The 17,401-nt window shown below is 39.8% G+C and overlaps 1 protein-coding gene across 3 annotated transcripts in view; it reads left to right on the top strand.

The window, feature by feature from the left end:
• The first annotated feature begins 1,783 nt into the window (after positions 1 to 1,783).
• LOC124210911 (neural-cadherin) overlaps positions 1,784 to 17,401 on the top strand; it is a 67,495-nt gene continuing 51,877 nt past the window's right edge. For all 3 annotated transcript variants that reach the window (XM_069133276.1, XM_069133279.1, XM_069133278.1), the window contains exon 1: positions 1,784 to 2,202. The gene's annotated coding sequence lies outside the window, so the exon portion shown is untranslated. The remainder of the gene's footprint in view (positions 2,203 to 17,401) is intronic.

The raw sequence follows: 17,401 nt of genomic DNA on the forward strand, positions 1-17,401 counted from the left end.
CCAACGGCGATTCCTTCATCAAATTTAGCAATACCTCTTTAATTTCATACCATGCACCGAACGTGATCAAACTACGATAGTAAATTTATATTCATATTTCCAAAAACGTGAGTGCATTTTATTATTTTGTCAACGTTATTAAAAGCGGTGATTATTCTCGTGTAATTTATACACCGATGCTGGAATATTCTTAGAAAAACGTCATGATAATAATTCATTGCACACTTCTTGTATGCTACAATTTGTACGCAGTTACCGTCACGCATATGCCAAGCGCAATAATTAAATATACCAAGGGTCAAGGTGTGAGGTCGATTTTCGATCTGATTTGCTTGATTTTTCTCGACAAGACTCGAACAGATCGTTTGAATATGGAAAATAAAGTATGATCGACTTGTGCGCATCGGTTCTAACAGGTGAAAAATTTTCTCTGCGTTTAACCACGGATGGCCGGAGATGAAAATGTCGGCATCACTGTTTCACAATATATACAAGCGTTTCGACACCCTGTAAACGAGGCGGTAGTCGCTCAGCCTTTGATTTTATACCTAAAAGGTTACGTCAACGCCTTTGTAAGCTTTACTGGAGGATACGAGCGTACACGGTAATTAGCTCTACGTGTAGTACAGCTTGCACGTAGTCCACGTGTCGGTGCAGTTTTGTCGATGATCAAGTACACGAATAGGTGGATGAAATTGTAAAATCGATAAACGGGCAAGTTTAACAACTCGGTTTTCAGACATCACAACAATACGCTACAAGCTAACCCTGGCTGTCCGCACTCGACTATGCAAAGGCACGTAGGTGTAGGTATACGGTGTATAACACTGTCTATTATTTATAAGCGACTGTTTGAGTCTTCATTTGGACCGGGTAATTAGTGCTGTACCTATTGGTATTCAGCGTTCAGACAACCTGTTTGGAACTCGTAAAGAGAGAGAAGTAAGGTATACAGGCAGGCCAACTATACTTAATATACCCAAGGAGAAAATCTAGCGACTAAAATTTACAATAATACTTCTAAAGTAGTTATTGATCGTCCTTGAGGTAAAGCGTGGCGAAATTAAGCGAAATCGATAAGATAAGATCGAAGAGACGAGAAGTAATGTAAACAAAAACAAATGAATGAGCAGAATGTCGATGAAAGGTTACGTACACGAGGGTGCTACGCATGTAGGAGTTTGTAAAAACGTGCTATGGGCCAGCCTCTACGCTCCGTTGTATCGATACAAAAATTGATTGAAAACCGAATAGAACGTGTAAAATTTCATACAAAAAGCAGAAGGTACGCGGTAAAACCAAATTAGCGTAATTAAAATCGTTCAGGTTCTACCTGGTAAAATTAAGAACCGAGTATACCTCGACTGGTGGAATTGAAAGGGAAGATGAAAAAAGCGTTCGAAATTAGCGACGGGTAAGAAAACGACGAACGAGTGCAGAGAGACCAGAGCTAAGGAGAATAAAATGACGGGAAGGAGGACGACGTAGACCGCGGGGGTGAAAACGCGGTGCGGTGACCCCTGGGGCTGCGAGTACGACTCGGATTTGGCTCGGGTGTGCCATAGCTGGGGTTGGCAGTCGGCGCGCGCGCCCGCACCCCGTCCGCCGGCTGCGGTGGGGGTCGTAAGGGGGCGGAAGGGGTGTCGAGGGCGTCGAGGGTCGGGAGGGCGTCCGCCGAGCGGAATAGCGCCTCGAGTTTTACTCCAACGATCTGGGGGCCGCCCGTTTAGGCAGCGTGTGACCTGCGCCCCAGAGCCGTCGCTAGAATCGCGCGAGGCTGCGCGCACTGCACTACCAACGAGAGAACCGTGCCGTCTAGTAGGGCGCATACCGGCGTTTATCACCGTATCTCGGTACACGGTCAGTCGAAACCCGCGTACGTAATATCCCAGATCGCGTTTTACAATCCTCGGTGGAGGGCAGGTGCGACCCTCGTTTCGCGATTGACCCACCGGATTTTTCTAAACTACCTGCAGTTTTTTTTATAATACGTATATTTTAGTATATAACAAGGAAGGGGCGAAGAGGAGGAAGAAGTTCATCGGTTCCTTATTGAAGAGAGGAGAAGTAAATTCGTAATACGACCGGTGCGCGACACAAGGATCCGGGATAAACGATTTCGAAGAAAAAGGTGCAACATATAATTCACAGTGATTTTTTGGATAATTCATCTGTCTCGTCGGAATTCAGCTGGGAGTCGAGGTAAGTGGTGCCTTTTACTAAAATTGCGTCACCTGCTTCGCCGTTAGTGTATGGAAAAACAGTCGGTAATTTGCAATCGATCGATCGTTACAGCGGTGTTTCTTTTTTTTTTTTTTTGTTTTTTTTCTTATCCCCTTTTCCATTCGTTTCCCCCCGATTTCCGTAAATACGTTCGGTATTGATCAATTCTCACTACCCTGCTCGCGGCAGGGATCCTCTCCTGTTCCTAATCGTCGTCTTAACGTCAGCGTCAGACTTCGTAGCTACAACTTGCGGGGATCAACGATCGTCGCGATGCTGTGCATCTCGCAGACGTATACATGTACATATGTTTCGAGTTATTTCGGTATCCCCGCACGATGGGACACGCAGAGACGACGATTCGGTGCGTGGCAGTCCTAAAAACGCGAAGTTGAGCGACACGACGCGACGCTGATCGAGTTATTCCGTAGGACGCGAATCGAGCGAGGGAGATGAAGCCCCGTGGATGGTCGCGGGGGTTGCGCGATGGGCGTTTGGCCGACGAAGAAAATCGTCCTTCGACACGCCGTGCGGACATTCCTTGTCACAACACCCTGCACGTCCTTCGAGCAGGTCCCTACACTTCTGCTTCTGCTGATTCTGCTGCTTCTGCTGCTGCTGCTGCTGCTCTACACCCCCAAAACACGTTATTGATTTTCTTCGAGTAAGGAAGTCACGGTACGCCCTTTAGGACTTCCCCTGTGCTACCCTGTTACCCCGAACGTCGCGGACGCCGAGCCTCGAGCAAACTTTTTCCCCAATTTACCCCCCTTCGTCGTTTTAACTCTTCTTCTTATTGTTATTCTCTTTCTCTCGTCGAGCTTATTTACTATCTCACTTGTACCCGGGCCGTTATTTGGAGCTCGGCTTATCTCGCGTCGGGTTTACACGATCGATATACACACAGTTTATTTAAAGTCTACTACTAATACTATTACGCTAAACGATCGGCCACCCACCAACTCGTTTCTCAAGTTTTTTCAATGCCGAAAAAAAATAATGAACAATATTTTAAAAACTAGAAACGAAAAAGAAATGGTCGTAAAATTTTCTTCGTTCTTCCAGACCGTTATTTTCGCCATGCACGTACTTGTGATTATGTACGGTGCGTGCACGGCTTACCGCTTCGAATATCGCGTGTGAAACACCGATATTATACCGTAACAGTGCCCCGCTAGTTGTTGGCTTGCATTTTCTCAAAATTGAAATGCATATTTCATTCCGTTTTGGCACGCGAGCCTGCCGCCGTGATCTCGGTACGTTTCTTAATTCTAATATTTCTTTGTCACGTCTCTCGGTGGGCGTAATATCCTGTAAATGTTACATTTCAGGGGTTAACGGATCCCTCTCTGCATCTTTGCCGATGACATTCGTTCGTCCTTGTTTACATTTGCGAAGAAAATTATCAGTACTGAGTGGATATTTCGCTAGTAGTCATAGCTGATTAATTGTCAAAATTAATTCTGCGCTCTTGAACTCGATCTTGACTTATACGTACAGGCATTCATTTGTTTCTTTTTTGAGAAAAAAATGTATTCCATTTCCGACTTTTTCCGGTACGAATTAAATTCGATACACCTCGACCCGTTTTCCCGTCGCTCTTGCTGCTAATTGCTATTTTGAAACCTGCTGGGATCCGCTGCGATGTCTACAATTAGGTCATGTACGATCTGGGGTCTACGATCTAGAACATGCGTACATAATCGTATGCATAATAGACCTCGTGCAAGCCGGTTATAATATACGCGAACCTGAATGTTAAACCTCTTTGTTTGCTCAAGGGAGTTCGCCGAACACCTGTCTCTATGTCTTATTACTACTAAAGTATGAAGAAGAAAAATAGATGCTACGTTGAATTATGGAGTAATGAGTTTTATCACTCGAATTTTTTTATAGTTCGGTTATTTATCGGGAGCAAAATATTGATGAGAAACTTCGAGAGCAAATTTTCACTCCAGAAATTTAAAAATCAGGGTGATGGGGCTATAAATATTTGGCGCACAGGTGAGCGGAAGAGAAAGAACGCGGAGGGATTAATAGAGAAAGATGCAGCTCATACTTATTAGATTCTATCTTCGATTCGCCCTTGGGATGATTACCTGATCATTTCTCTGTCATCTCGATTTACTTCTTCTGTATCTCGCAACTTTGAAAGAGAGATTAATGTTTGTATGCAAGGATATTATTGATCTTGACGCAGAAGTCCGGGAAATTTCATCTCTACGGTTATAATTACAACTCGCGCATATTAGATTTATAACTGTATTTTTTTATTTTACAAAGAATGTTGAAGCTGTTTTGAGCTGGTTATCGAATATTAGTTTTCTACGGGCGAGACGGTTGGATTGCGTGCAGCGCTACGGTCTGTTCATTATTTCTTTATCGACATTTTTGCCCGGAATTATTTGATCTATTTGTCTGTAGTAACTGCGGGCAGCGAGCGACTCGATCTAGCCGTTTGATCTCCACGCCCGCGAGGCATCAAGAGAAAGAGAAAAGAAAAAAGCAAATCTGAAAATCTACCTATCAAACGAACCGAAAGTAATTTACCATGGACTCACAGGGGTTCCCTAATAAAAATCTCAAAGGTATAAGCTCCTTTTGACGGTCGATAAAAGCAACTTTTATTCCCTTGCTGATAGCAACCGATCGCATGATGGAATTTTCCGGTGAATTTTATTTTCTACGTTTCTCATCTTTTCTTTAGGCAAATAGAATTAGCCCAGTGTTGGGTGGGCATTTTTTCTTCTTCCATTTTTGTTTAGCTTCGTTTTACGTTTCATGGCATTCCATGGACAAATATCCAGTGGTCAATGGAAGTACGCTAATGTTTGTTTTTCGTTACGGAATGGCATTGAGCGGGAAATGTGTGGATATTTTTTATCATTTTATCATTGTCGGTTCAACAATCTATTTGCTCGCATTACAAAATTTGAGAGTAAACGTTACGTTATCACCTTTTGGTTTTATAAGTTGTTTATTTGAAATTCCTATTCACGAAGAGACAATATTTCGTGGCAAGTGCACAGAATAATTCAAATTGTTGGCAAGTTGGCAAGTAAGCCTCGCGATATGTCAGGCACTGAGTTTTCGTTAAAAATTAGTCAACAAATTATCATTCATTCCAGGAAATACCGAATGAAAACGTACAAATAATGAAATAGCCTTCATTTATTTGTTTAGACTAAACATTTTTCTGAATTATCATCACGAAATGAATTGAGATTGATCTTTGGCTGCTTTTGTCTCGTGGGTTTGGGTTATTTTTCACGTATGCACTCGTTAAAAATACAGGACAAATTGTGATTTATTCCACAAGTACGTGAATATAAATAATTTGAGTTTCAAACACATCATCGAGTTTTCACTCGCTTGAGACAAATTAACGCAACCCGGTCTCTGGAGTTTGGTGAGGTTTACTTGGTTAAAGTTGAAGCTTATGATGAAAATTGAAGTAAAAGTGAGAAGATCATAAGCCAACGAAGCTGAAACCATAAATACATAGCCAAACGTTATATGAAAGTAGGAAGAAGGCGGGGATCGCGGAAAGGGTCAAATAGTACGCGGAAAATTAGATGAAAACTTGAACAATCTTGAAGGGGGAAAATTGCATGTATAAGAATGGTTTGTTAAACTGAAGTGATAAAGAGAGCGAACTTTGAGTTAAGGCGTCTTGTGTTTCAAGGATCGTTGTGTAAGTTCTGAGCGGCATGGTAAAACGCTCTTTTGATTTATAGATCTAATATAAAACATCCTTTCAACGAAAGTCAATTCACCTACGCACACACACGTATATGAGAGATTAAATATTCATACAAACTGTTCGAGAGTATAATAGCCGAGAAAGAATATGATTGATTTCATTTTTCAGCTGTATAGATACGAAGGTAGAATCTTCCGCAGTCGAAAACGTCGTTATACATTTACAAGTTCGTTTTATAAAGGACGAAGATATATCTTATAAATTCAACCCGCCCTCGCCTCTCTTTCCTGTCTTCACAATTTATCTCCAGTTTGATTTTTTTTCTCCCTTTTCTTTTATTCTTTCCCCGCTTTTCTCTGCCCTCTTCCTTTATTCCCTTTCTATCAACGGATTAAAATCATTCTCCGAATTTCGACGTGCCGAAAGTAGGTATGAGCTTAAAATAAAATACAGAAAAATGCGTATCGTTTTCTTCCCTCGCCTGATAACAAGGGAGAAAGATTAGCCGGCTCTAACATTTCCGAAGCCGAAAGGCAAACCTCGCGGAATGCCAGACGCCGGGTTCTGCTGTACGTTTAATTGCCAACCGTTTCCTAACGTTAAATATTCAAAGAAAACACAATCACCCGCAGGTAAGCTTGACCCATTTTCCCTCAATCCTCGATGATTTTCTTTCATCAATTTTTATCGTCCTTCTTACGCGTGTATATTGACAGTGATAATATTTGATGTAGCAGTCGCTTTCAGCCGTTTCGATTTCCAGCAAAATATGTATACTCACGCTCTTGACCCCCGGAAAGATTGATTACCGCGTATTGCGGATAGAACTTGTTACTTCTTATTTTATCGAACTTAATATGATTTTGAATGGTATTATCTCCACACAACAAAAATACATGTTATTTGTGTTCCATCATATTTTATCTTGCGTTACGAAACGAACACCTACAATCACTTTCCATGATTTGTTGGAACAAAGTTTGGCATAAAAACTAGGAAAAATACAATACGGAGAGTTTATCGTAAACTATAATGAAGCAATTTAATACATTTTTTAGTAGAATTTGGAATCAGGATTTGGCTCCTTGATACAGATTCTAAAAAAAACCGGTTATTATAATTTCGACACTGTACTAGAGTAGAAAAGAAATACCTTAGTCTCGAAACATTCTTCGGAAGAAATAAGTTGCAGTCGAAACAAGCTGGGAAATATTACCCTCTTTTAACACCAGCTATAAGGTACACACATCTCTTCATCGTTCAAGATGAGTTATAAAGGAAAAAGTTTTCTCTACCGCTGCAGCAATGAAACCCTCGGAACACGAGGCCTTTGTTTATGGATCCGCAGACTGCTGCTGCACAGACCGAGCGGTCTAAACCTGCTTAGCGTTGTGACCGTTAAATTTTCCAGTCTGCGTTACACGCAGAGCCGAATGAAATTTAATAATTTCTTTTACCTCATTGAATAACCAATTATAATAATAGCAAAAATATTTATTATTCAATCGATTTGCGGTAAAATAATTGTGATCCCATGTTGCAAAAACTTTGCCATTCGCGATGCGCCGCGGTTCAACTTCCGAATATAATCAGTCGTTCGTTCTAATTGCGCATAATATAACAGGGCAGACCCCACCTGCCGGTCACACACAATCATGCGACAAAAGTCCGTGTGACGAAGGCAGGAAACAGGAACTACGCCGTGACATACGCAGTTCCGAACTATGCCGTCCCTCTGTTTCCTGTAAACCATCAGACAAGATCGCCGCGCGTGTGTAAATGCAACATCGTGCAGCACATGCCGGAAATGATGGTTCCGAATGTAAAAAAGAAATAATAATCCAATATTTCGCCCCACCTATTTTACCTTCTCCCTGTTTTTCTTCCCCTCTCTTCTTATTCCGGTGATTCGTGTTTCTGAAAGCCAAAATCATAATAATAATAAAAAGTATATATATAAAAAAATAATGAATAAACCGAAACGGAATCAGTGCAACGACACGTTGAGCGAAACCTGCTAAAACATCTGAGAATCCGGTGGACGTTACACCTGCCTGTAATCCGGTTAATTTCCCCGACAGAATCGTAGTCGGAGAGTGGGATATTCGTGACTGAATTATGTAGCATGGAGTGTAGCAATCGCAGTCCTATTTTAGGACCTCGTCGTCTCGCTGGTTGTGCCGAGGGTGAGAGAAGCGCTGCGCTGACGATGAGTCGCCTTGCGTCGCGACGCGCGACGTCCGGGTGAGAAGAGGGACTTCTTCTTTCTTTGCTCCGCAGCTTGCGATTAGGGGGGAGCAGCCCGATACCCGAGAGCCGAGGTATTTTGTGAAACCTGAAAACTTCGCTGGTCTGTGTCGCTCCCAATCGATTTATCGGGGCTGAAAGGCCAATCGAAGAGGCTGACGAGCCCCTATAGAACTGCACGTCGTGCACAGAGATTCGAGGAGGCTGCAATACGCGGGGAAGGTTCTCCTATTATTTTGTCGATTCGTCGTTGCTTTCAGACTGCAGAAACGCGTGAATGTACAAATGGGGGAGAAAGGGAAAAATGTCAATGGACACACGCGGCGTAATTTCGAAAGATGAAAGAGGACGAAAGATATGTACGAAAATGCGAAGGACTCCCGACGGATTGGGAACCACTGTTACAGAGATCGTCGAGTAAGGTTTCAGGGACGAACGACGGCGCGGGGCCGTTGAACTGTTTTTATTTTCTTCTCGTTTCTTTATTTTTTTATGTCACGTTTATTTTTTGGCATCCGTCCTTCTTCCATCGCCGCATGAATGGGCCGTGGAAATATCCAGATACGTGTACGGGTACAGTGGCAATAGAATCTTAGCTCATTTCGTCTGTTCTCTTCTCCGAATACCGTGCATCCCGATCCCTTGTCTGCGTTTATAGAATCTATATGAGAAGCGAAAATAGCCCTGCAGCAGATGCACGAAAGTCTTCCGGTTGCGTGTCACGCGTTTAAACTGGAGTAGAAACATGGAAAGAGTTTGAAAGAATAGACATTTTTCTTAAAAATCGTTTTCATGACCGATCAGAACAGCCAACTTACGACTTCTACGTTTTTTGAAAACCATTTTCGGATTCGCCGAATATCCGAATTATTGACGTGCCAATTATAGCGATTGCGGTTTCGCTACCCTGCAATGCGAAGCCTACTCGCCCCCCTTCAATTCCGTCACGGTTGGGCCTCCCCCGTTTCTGTTACGCCCCTGCTTGCCTGCTGGAATCGATAACTGGCTTCGCACGCCGAGTAAGCTCCGAAGCACACCAGCCACCGCAGACTCGCTGCCTTACCTCGGCCGATTCTGTCTGGCCACGAACGACGGAGCGTCAAAAACGAGGGAAAACGTGGCGAAGATTGGAAAATAAATTTAAAGAAAGGGGTGAACAGAATCGGATGCAATAAATCGCAACGTTAGGTTAATTTTTTCCATCATTCGCATTGTTCTGTATCGCGATTAACGGGGATTTGGGTTTCCGAGGTGAATAAAACCGTCGCATTACAGAAGCGTTGACTGTAAGAAGAGAATTTTCAACGAAAGACGGTTAAACTGTTATACGTATACCGTACATGTATATACGAAGACCTGCCGGGTTCAACGCCCTTCGCTCGCCTCAAGGGAAGAAAATGAGAAACCGGGAACCACGAAAACAGACGGACTACTATGATTATTGGCTTTTGCTTATCCCGGGGATAAGCTTATCGCTCAAAATTCAAATTTCTATTCACGGCTGTCATGGCTATGCATGTTTGAAAATTAGAATTTCTTAGATCGAGTGTATAATACGTATCATCGCGGATATGGATGTAAACGGCAAAGAATACGGAGGCTTCGGAACTCCGCCAACAGTCGGCCCGGTGTCATTTATGACCTTATATAAATTCACTCCTCCTTAAAGCCCCTTGATGGAATTCTTAATTTCAAACTTTCCTTCGCCCCCTTTTCCGCGCTATATTGACAACGGTGGCAGCGGCAGTGGAAGCGTCATCAACGACGTCTCGTGTAATTGTCGACGTGTTTTCGCTTACGATTTAGTTCCGTGACTTCGTACCGTCCCCATTTGTTAGACTTGCACAGCTTAAACGATGTTAATCGATTTCACAGGCGGTTTGTATGTGAAAATTTTTCTATTCGCTCGTTAAGAGCATAGTTGATTAATCCGATGAACGAGATCGAGATATCACGGATTCAATTAGGTATGCTTCAAATTCTTTCTGAGATATCACGGTGTTTTTGCAGTTGTATAAAAAAATCATGACGAGAGTTACGAGTTCTGTAACTCGTAACGTCAATTTATTCGAAATAAACCGAAATCACCCTTCGGAAAGTAACGAACTTCTTTTTTTCTGCCCGAATTTGGGTATTAAAATTTTTTATCATGTATTCAAAATTTAACTACTCTTTTTTCGGAATGTTTGGAGATTTTCACGCTTACATTTCTCTACAAATACATATCGTCGGTGATCAATGATCCGAGACATATTTCGCGAGGATCGAACTTTTGTCCAAATCATCTCCGTTATTTGTACAAAAAATTCTACCCTGACGTTGAATCTGTATTTTCTGAATTCGTCAAAGTTACGTACCCTGGAACGAAAGGTACAGACAAGCGTTTTGTGAGGCCTAACAAGAGAAGAGAAAAGAATACATTCACATGCCCTTCTCTCCGCTCTTTCATACATACGGCGACAGAACGCCGAATGAGTCATATATATATGCGTGCGGCCAACGTACGTGGATACAATAATTGTAGAAAGTTATTGTATGGACGATTCCAGGGCCACGGGGGATCGAAAATCCCCAGAGAGTCGCCCTCTCAGCGGGGGCGAGAACGCATCGAGTCCCAACCCTCGTATTACGTAGCACCCCCGTTCGCCCCCCGCCAGCTTTCGAATGTCACTGTCATAAAACGGACAAAGACTCTTACAGAGATGCTGCACTTTTCTAAGAAACAACACTACCGCGTTAGTTATACTCGTTAACGGCCGCCTCGCGGTTTAGGCCGCGTCATCTTCTCACATTAACGAACCTTGCCCCCAGACGTTGAGGCTAAACCTGCGACGAACGAATGTGTTAACTTCTCCCCTTTGACCTCTGCTCTCCTCAGACAATTCCTGTTGCGTGGAAAAAAAAAGATACAGTAGAAAATGGCCGGATGGAAATTGAATTTTTTATTTTCAATTTCGCTGATCAGCTCGGGTTTCATCCGAATTTTCTGCGAAAATAATTCGGAAGTATATATATATATATATATGTATACATATCTTGTCCCCGGAGGGGGTTTCATCAATAATTTTACGAACGTTGTGAAAGTTTTTCCAATTATTTCACCGGCACCTATTTTACACGGATGATTGACTAATTTTCATTCCATCCCACGCCATTCAGATCGAGAACGAGTTTTTTTCATCATCCGATACGTTGGAAATTGCCATCAGACTACTCAAACAGAATTCTACTAAGAAATTAGCTGTTATTCTTTCGCGATGAAGGATCCAAATTAGTCCTGCTCACAAACGTATATATAATACGTATACCTACACATAAGATAATCAACATTGTTCGATGAGGGATGAAAAAACGGCTCTGATCGGTTATCAGTCGTAGAAATATACAAAACGTACCGAGACTCCCGCCTCTTAAATTCATCTACGCGTAAACGAGTGGAGTAATTACGAACTTGAGAACATGTAAATTGAGTATCGCACCCCCAGCAAAACGTAACTCGTGAACGCGCATCAGCAAGAGCGTGATGCAAACAGTCCGAGCAATTAAACGAGTCCTCGGTACAGTTTGAATTAACCGATTCAATAAGTCGCGTAGCGGTCCTCTCAACACTCAGCTGCAGGTTCGTCAAAGAGGTCGCGACGGCGGGTTGAAAGTATAAAACGAGTAAAAGAAAAGGAAAAGACAAGAAGAAAAAAAAAAAAAAAGATACAGCCTGCAATGAAAAAGTTTCATTTCTTCCGGCTCCTTTTTTTTTTTCTCTCCTCCGTTTCTACGTCTGGGTCCCTCATGCAACGGAGCATGGGGGTTGGCATCTAGTCCATCATCCGTGCAGCGGCTGCGGCGGCGGAGGCGGCGGCTCTGTCGCATGTATAGCCGCGGGTGAACCTCTCATTGATTTTTTTTTTCACTGCCTGGGAAGTGTACGGGGACAGCTGTGGTTAGCCCTGGATCACTGGAGAATTTCTTAGCTTATATGGCCACGCGTCGTTATACGCACATAGTCGCGTAAACGGCTGCCGACGATTATTTCATTGGTCACGACAATTTCCGGTCCCATTATTGCGCAGCCCGCGGGTATTGGGGAGTTGCGAAACGTACGTTTTATTCATACCCCCTCGTCTCAACCCCACATCCTTGATACTTCGCGGTTCGTAATCCCCGTATATGTATAGGTATATACAACTCTTATACGAGTACCAAGTTTCGGTATAATTGATTGTAAACTCGAACTCTCTCGTTAAATTCTTTTTTATGCCTGCTCTTGGCTCTTCTTATTTTTGGTCATTTATTTTTCCTCTTTTTTTTTTTTTGCCACTCTATTTTCCACCGTTATATCATACACGTCGGGATAAACGGGAAATTTTTTTACCGTAATAAAACTTTTCCAACATCCTCCGATTATATTGTTATACCTACCTAGATACTTTTCGCAAGCGATTTATCGCCTGCATTATTCGGTAAACGCTGCGCCGTAAACTTGTCGGCTCGATATTAAAACTATTTGGCTAGGTATATACATAGATTTTTGATAGCGTATATTATTGTACATATGTAAGGCAATAAATAAGGGATTTCTGAAGAGAAGAGAGGCGCGGAATTAATGAAATATTTTCTCGTCTCTATACGCTGAAACTCCAGTTACCTATTTTCTTCTCTTGTTTTTCATGCATGCTACATACCGTTGAATGATTCATTGAAAATCGCTTCGTTTTTTTTTTTTTTGTGATTCAATCGTTTCCGCCAGACAGATAATTGGTTTTACAAACGATAGGCACTTATTATTATTTTAGTTTGATTTTCTGTTATTGTATACATGTAACGGTTTTTTTTTTTTGAGGTTCAACCGATACGTTTTGATTTTATGTTATATTAGAAATCTACATATATTCAATAAACAAAATACATTAAATCAGGAGGAAACAATGTAGAACACAGATTATTTGAGTTTTGGTATAACCTTTTAAAAGAACAGGCAATCATAGAAAATCTCATTCACTCTTTCATTCACACGTTAAAATTACTCAATGCGATTACCGACGTTTTGTATATAATTATTCTGGTAAAATTTTTGTACCATATTAACGAAAGACTGGCTCTCTTTTCCTTTATGGTTCAAATTTAAAAATGATTCTAGTGAAAGAATGAATCTACTGACAAAGGACTCTAAATTATGGTGAGATTACAATAAAGTTAACAGACGAAGATATAAAATACTGACTTAAGAAGGCTATTACAGATTTGTGGCACAATCCACCTACAAATCAGTAATGAAAAGATGACTTAGCTCGGAATATCTCTGATGAAGAGAGGTGGCCTAACGGCTCCGTAGATGATCATGGATGTTGAAGTTCTTTGATATTCCTTTTATAGAATCGGTCTTCACCGATTATACTGCGTGGTCGTTCGTCGATCAGATATTTGGATTTGTTCTTTAGGCTCACAGGCTCCGAAAGATTGGGATTGCGTTGGGTTACACTTCTTGTATGAATCGTCGTCTCAAATTTTTTTTTTTTTTTTTTGGCTTGTTTTGTTTTCCCAAATGTTAACGAAATTATAAGAATGTGAATATGACAGGACTAGACTTTATATCGACCGTTCGCTTCGACCCCGGCTCGCAGAGAGAGAGAGTTACACTTATTTCACCGGATAGGTGATCTTGACCGACGTGACACCTAGAGTTAAGCGTTTGCCCTTTATTTTGAAACGTTGTATGTGCTTAAGGCGCGTACATACGAATTACTTTATATTCTATGTGACTCGCATGTAATATCGTTACATCACCCCCCCCATTTTCGAGATTGTTGTGAGAACGAAAATATCGAAAATTACTCGTTATCCTATATTTGCAGTAAAATCTAAAAACCTCTCTTTAAATTACTTCTTACTTATCAATCATTCAATCCATTCATCCTTCATCATTCATCATTAAAATTATCATTTTAAAATCTAATCACATTTTCTTTTAGCAAACATTTTGTTTAACTGGACTTACATCTAAAAAATTCTATAATCTATGCATGTTGGACTTATTAGAACATTTGAAGGATTCATGACGAGTTTTTCGTGAATTTTCATTACAAAAAATTATCTGTTATTTAGCACTTGGATTTGTGGGCTGATAATATTTGCGTAAACTCACACGATTGAAAGTTCCCAAGTTTTTGTTTTTATTTTTTGTATCTATTAAATTATATGCATTTTCATTAACTTTTTTGTTTATTTTGTACGGACCTTTAAACAAATGGAAGAATTTGTGTGTTAATTTATCGATAGCGGAGGATGGATATGGTACACGTAGTAAAACTAGATCTCCTTCATTTAAAATTACAGTTGAAATTGATTTTTGATTCCGGCTTCTATATTCAAAATTTTTCTTCAAGTTTTCTTTGGCTAACAATATTTTAATATCGTGACTATTTTCAATTCTGTCTGGAAATTTTACAATTTTTGTTAATTCATCATGCGCTGTTTTATTAAAATGAAGTTCGTATGGAATAAAACCGGTGCTATGGTGTGTTGTTAAATTTAATAATTTTTCGATTTCTTTGACATATTTTGCCCATCTAGTATGCTTATCATTGCAGAAGGTACGGAAAAATCTCCCCAGTTCTCTCATCACTCGTTCAGTAGGATTGGATTGTGGGTGTCTAATTGATGAATAGCAAACTTCTACTCCTTGTTTTTCTAATTCGACTTTCCATCTAGCAGCTGTGAATTGAGTTCCATTGTCGGATAGCAATCTTTTTGGTTTTCCTACGTTTTTAAAGTACTCGTTGATTATTTTATTTAATGCTATTGTTGTAGTAGCTCGTTTTATGGGGTATAACGTAACTAGTTTTGAAAATGCATCTATTGCAACTAACAAATATTGGACTCCCCCAATAGATCTCGGCAGAGGGCCATAGAAGTCAATTGTAGTCAATTCGTTCGGGTGATCAGCTGTTACCTGCTTGTACTTTCCTTGCATGCTGTAGGATAATGCCTTTGTTCTTTGACATGTGTCACATGCTTGAATACGTTTTTTGATACCTTCTCTCATTTTTCGCCAGTAATAATATCTGTTAATATATTGGTATGTTTTATATACACCCATATGACCTATTTTTTCATGTACAGAAATTACGAGTAAATCTACTATACTTTGTGGGATTACTACTCGCCAATTTTGATCGAATTTACTTTTATAAAACAACAAGTCTTCATGTACTTTGTAACAACCATCAGATGAATCTGTATTGCATTTATTTATGATATTTTTCAATTCCTCATCTTTTATTTGCAATTGTTTTAAATTTTTCAGGTTTCTTATCAACGTTGGATTCATTTTAATAGTTTGAGATGCGATTTTGTTTAGTTCGAGTTCTACATTATCTACTAGCAGTTGGTTTATTTTTGCTATTAGTAACTTGTTACGTTCGTTTGTACTTTGTTTCCCGTTGATATTTCGGCTGAAAAAATCTGCCACCACATTATCTTTTCCTTTGCAATGCTTGACTGTGAATGTGTACTGTTGTAAGATTACAACCCATCGTGATAATCGTGGACTTAAAAACGGTGCTGTATTTATAAAAGTTAATGCTTTATGATCTGTTATTATTTCAAATGGACTTCCAATTAACCAAATTCTAAATTTATCTAATGCATACATTATTGCCAGTAATTCCTTTTCCGTAGTTGTGTAATTTAATTCTGCTTTCGACAAACATTTACTTATAAGTGAAATAATTTTATGGTTATCTTCCTCATCAATTTGGTACAAAATCGCACTTATTCCAAGATCGCTTGCGTCTGTTTGTACTCTACATATGACGCCAGGTAAATAGTGATTAAGGGTTACACAGTTTATAAAACTTTCCTTTATCTCTTTAAATGCTTTCGTATGTTTCTCTGTCCATCTAAACGGTGTATTGTCTGTTAATAAATCTCTCAAGGGCGTGACATAGTTCGAATATTTTATGCTAAACTGCCGGTAAAAGTTACACGCTCCTAAAAATCGTTGTAAAATCAATTTACTTGTTGGTACTGGAAATTCTCTAATCACCTTGATTTTGTCTGGGTTGGGACTAACTCCCTCAGGTGTTATAACGTATCCGAGAAATGCGATTGACTTCTTACAAAAAAGTGACTTATTTAGACGAAGTGTAAAATTGTGTTTCATTAAACGATCAAATATTAGGCTTAGGTGTTTCATATGAGAATCAAAATCAGTTGAGGTTATTAAAAGATCATCTATATAACAAGTCAGAAAGGAGGTAAATTCATTACCTAATGCCATATTTAGGGCACGTATGAATCCACTTCCTGCCGTCTTGAGACCAAATGGAATTCTGCAAAAGTGGTATAAAGTGCCACCGTGTAAAAAAGCTGTATATTGACGTGAATTTCTCTCTAGCGGGATTTGCCAATATCCATGTGTTAGATCAGTAGATGTCATGTATTTTACACCATGATATTTTCTCAATAATTCATTTATTGGTGGTGGACATTCGTTATCAGACTCAATTATGTCATTTATATATCTGGCATCTAAACATAACCTCACTCCATTCTCCCTCTTTTGTACTATTCGCAATGGATTGCAGTATTGACTATTTGATCTTTCTATAATTCCTGCTTGAAGCATTTTCTTTATCTCTGCATCTACTGCTTCTCTAAGTTTAAATGGTACCGGGTATGATTTTTTAACGATTGGCTTGTCTTTTAGTAATTTGATAGAGTGTTCATAAATGTTTGTACATCCGGCTTTCTCTGAAAATAGTTTTTCATATTTAATTAGCAATTTTTCCAGCTCAGCTTTTTGCTCTTCACTTGTACCCATAAGATTATTCGCGATCGACCGGACAGATTCGAAAAAGTTTTGATCATTTGTTTGAGATCTTGTTACTTGAATTTGTTCTATTAAAATTGATTCGATATTTTCATCCAATTTATCTTTCAAAAAATTGTGATCTTCCGATTCTACTGTTTTCTGGCAAACTAAATTCTTTTTGTAAAAATTATGGTCTTGTGATTCTATTGTTTCTGCGTTATTTTGTTCATGTTCGTTTACATTTTGAAATACAGATTCATTACATTTTATATTATTTTTTACACACATCAAATTTAGATTTTCTAATTCATTATTTCTCGGATTATCTCTTTGATCTACCGATGCAATTTTATCAAATTCACTTATTGCTACACATATATTTTCCTTATCTACTAAAATATTTTTATCAATTTCATCAT

Source organism: Neodiprion pinetum, chromosome 2 (genome assembly GCF_021155775.2).
Source record: "Neodiprion pinetum isolate iyNeoPine1 chromosome 2, iyNeoPine1.2, whole genome shotgun sequence".
In the NCBI taxonomy this organism is placed as follows: domain Eukaryota; kingdom Metazoa; phylum Arthropoda; class Insecta; order Hymenoptera; family Diprionidae; genus Neodiprion; species Neodiprion pinetum.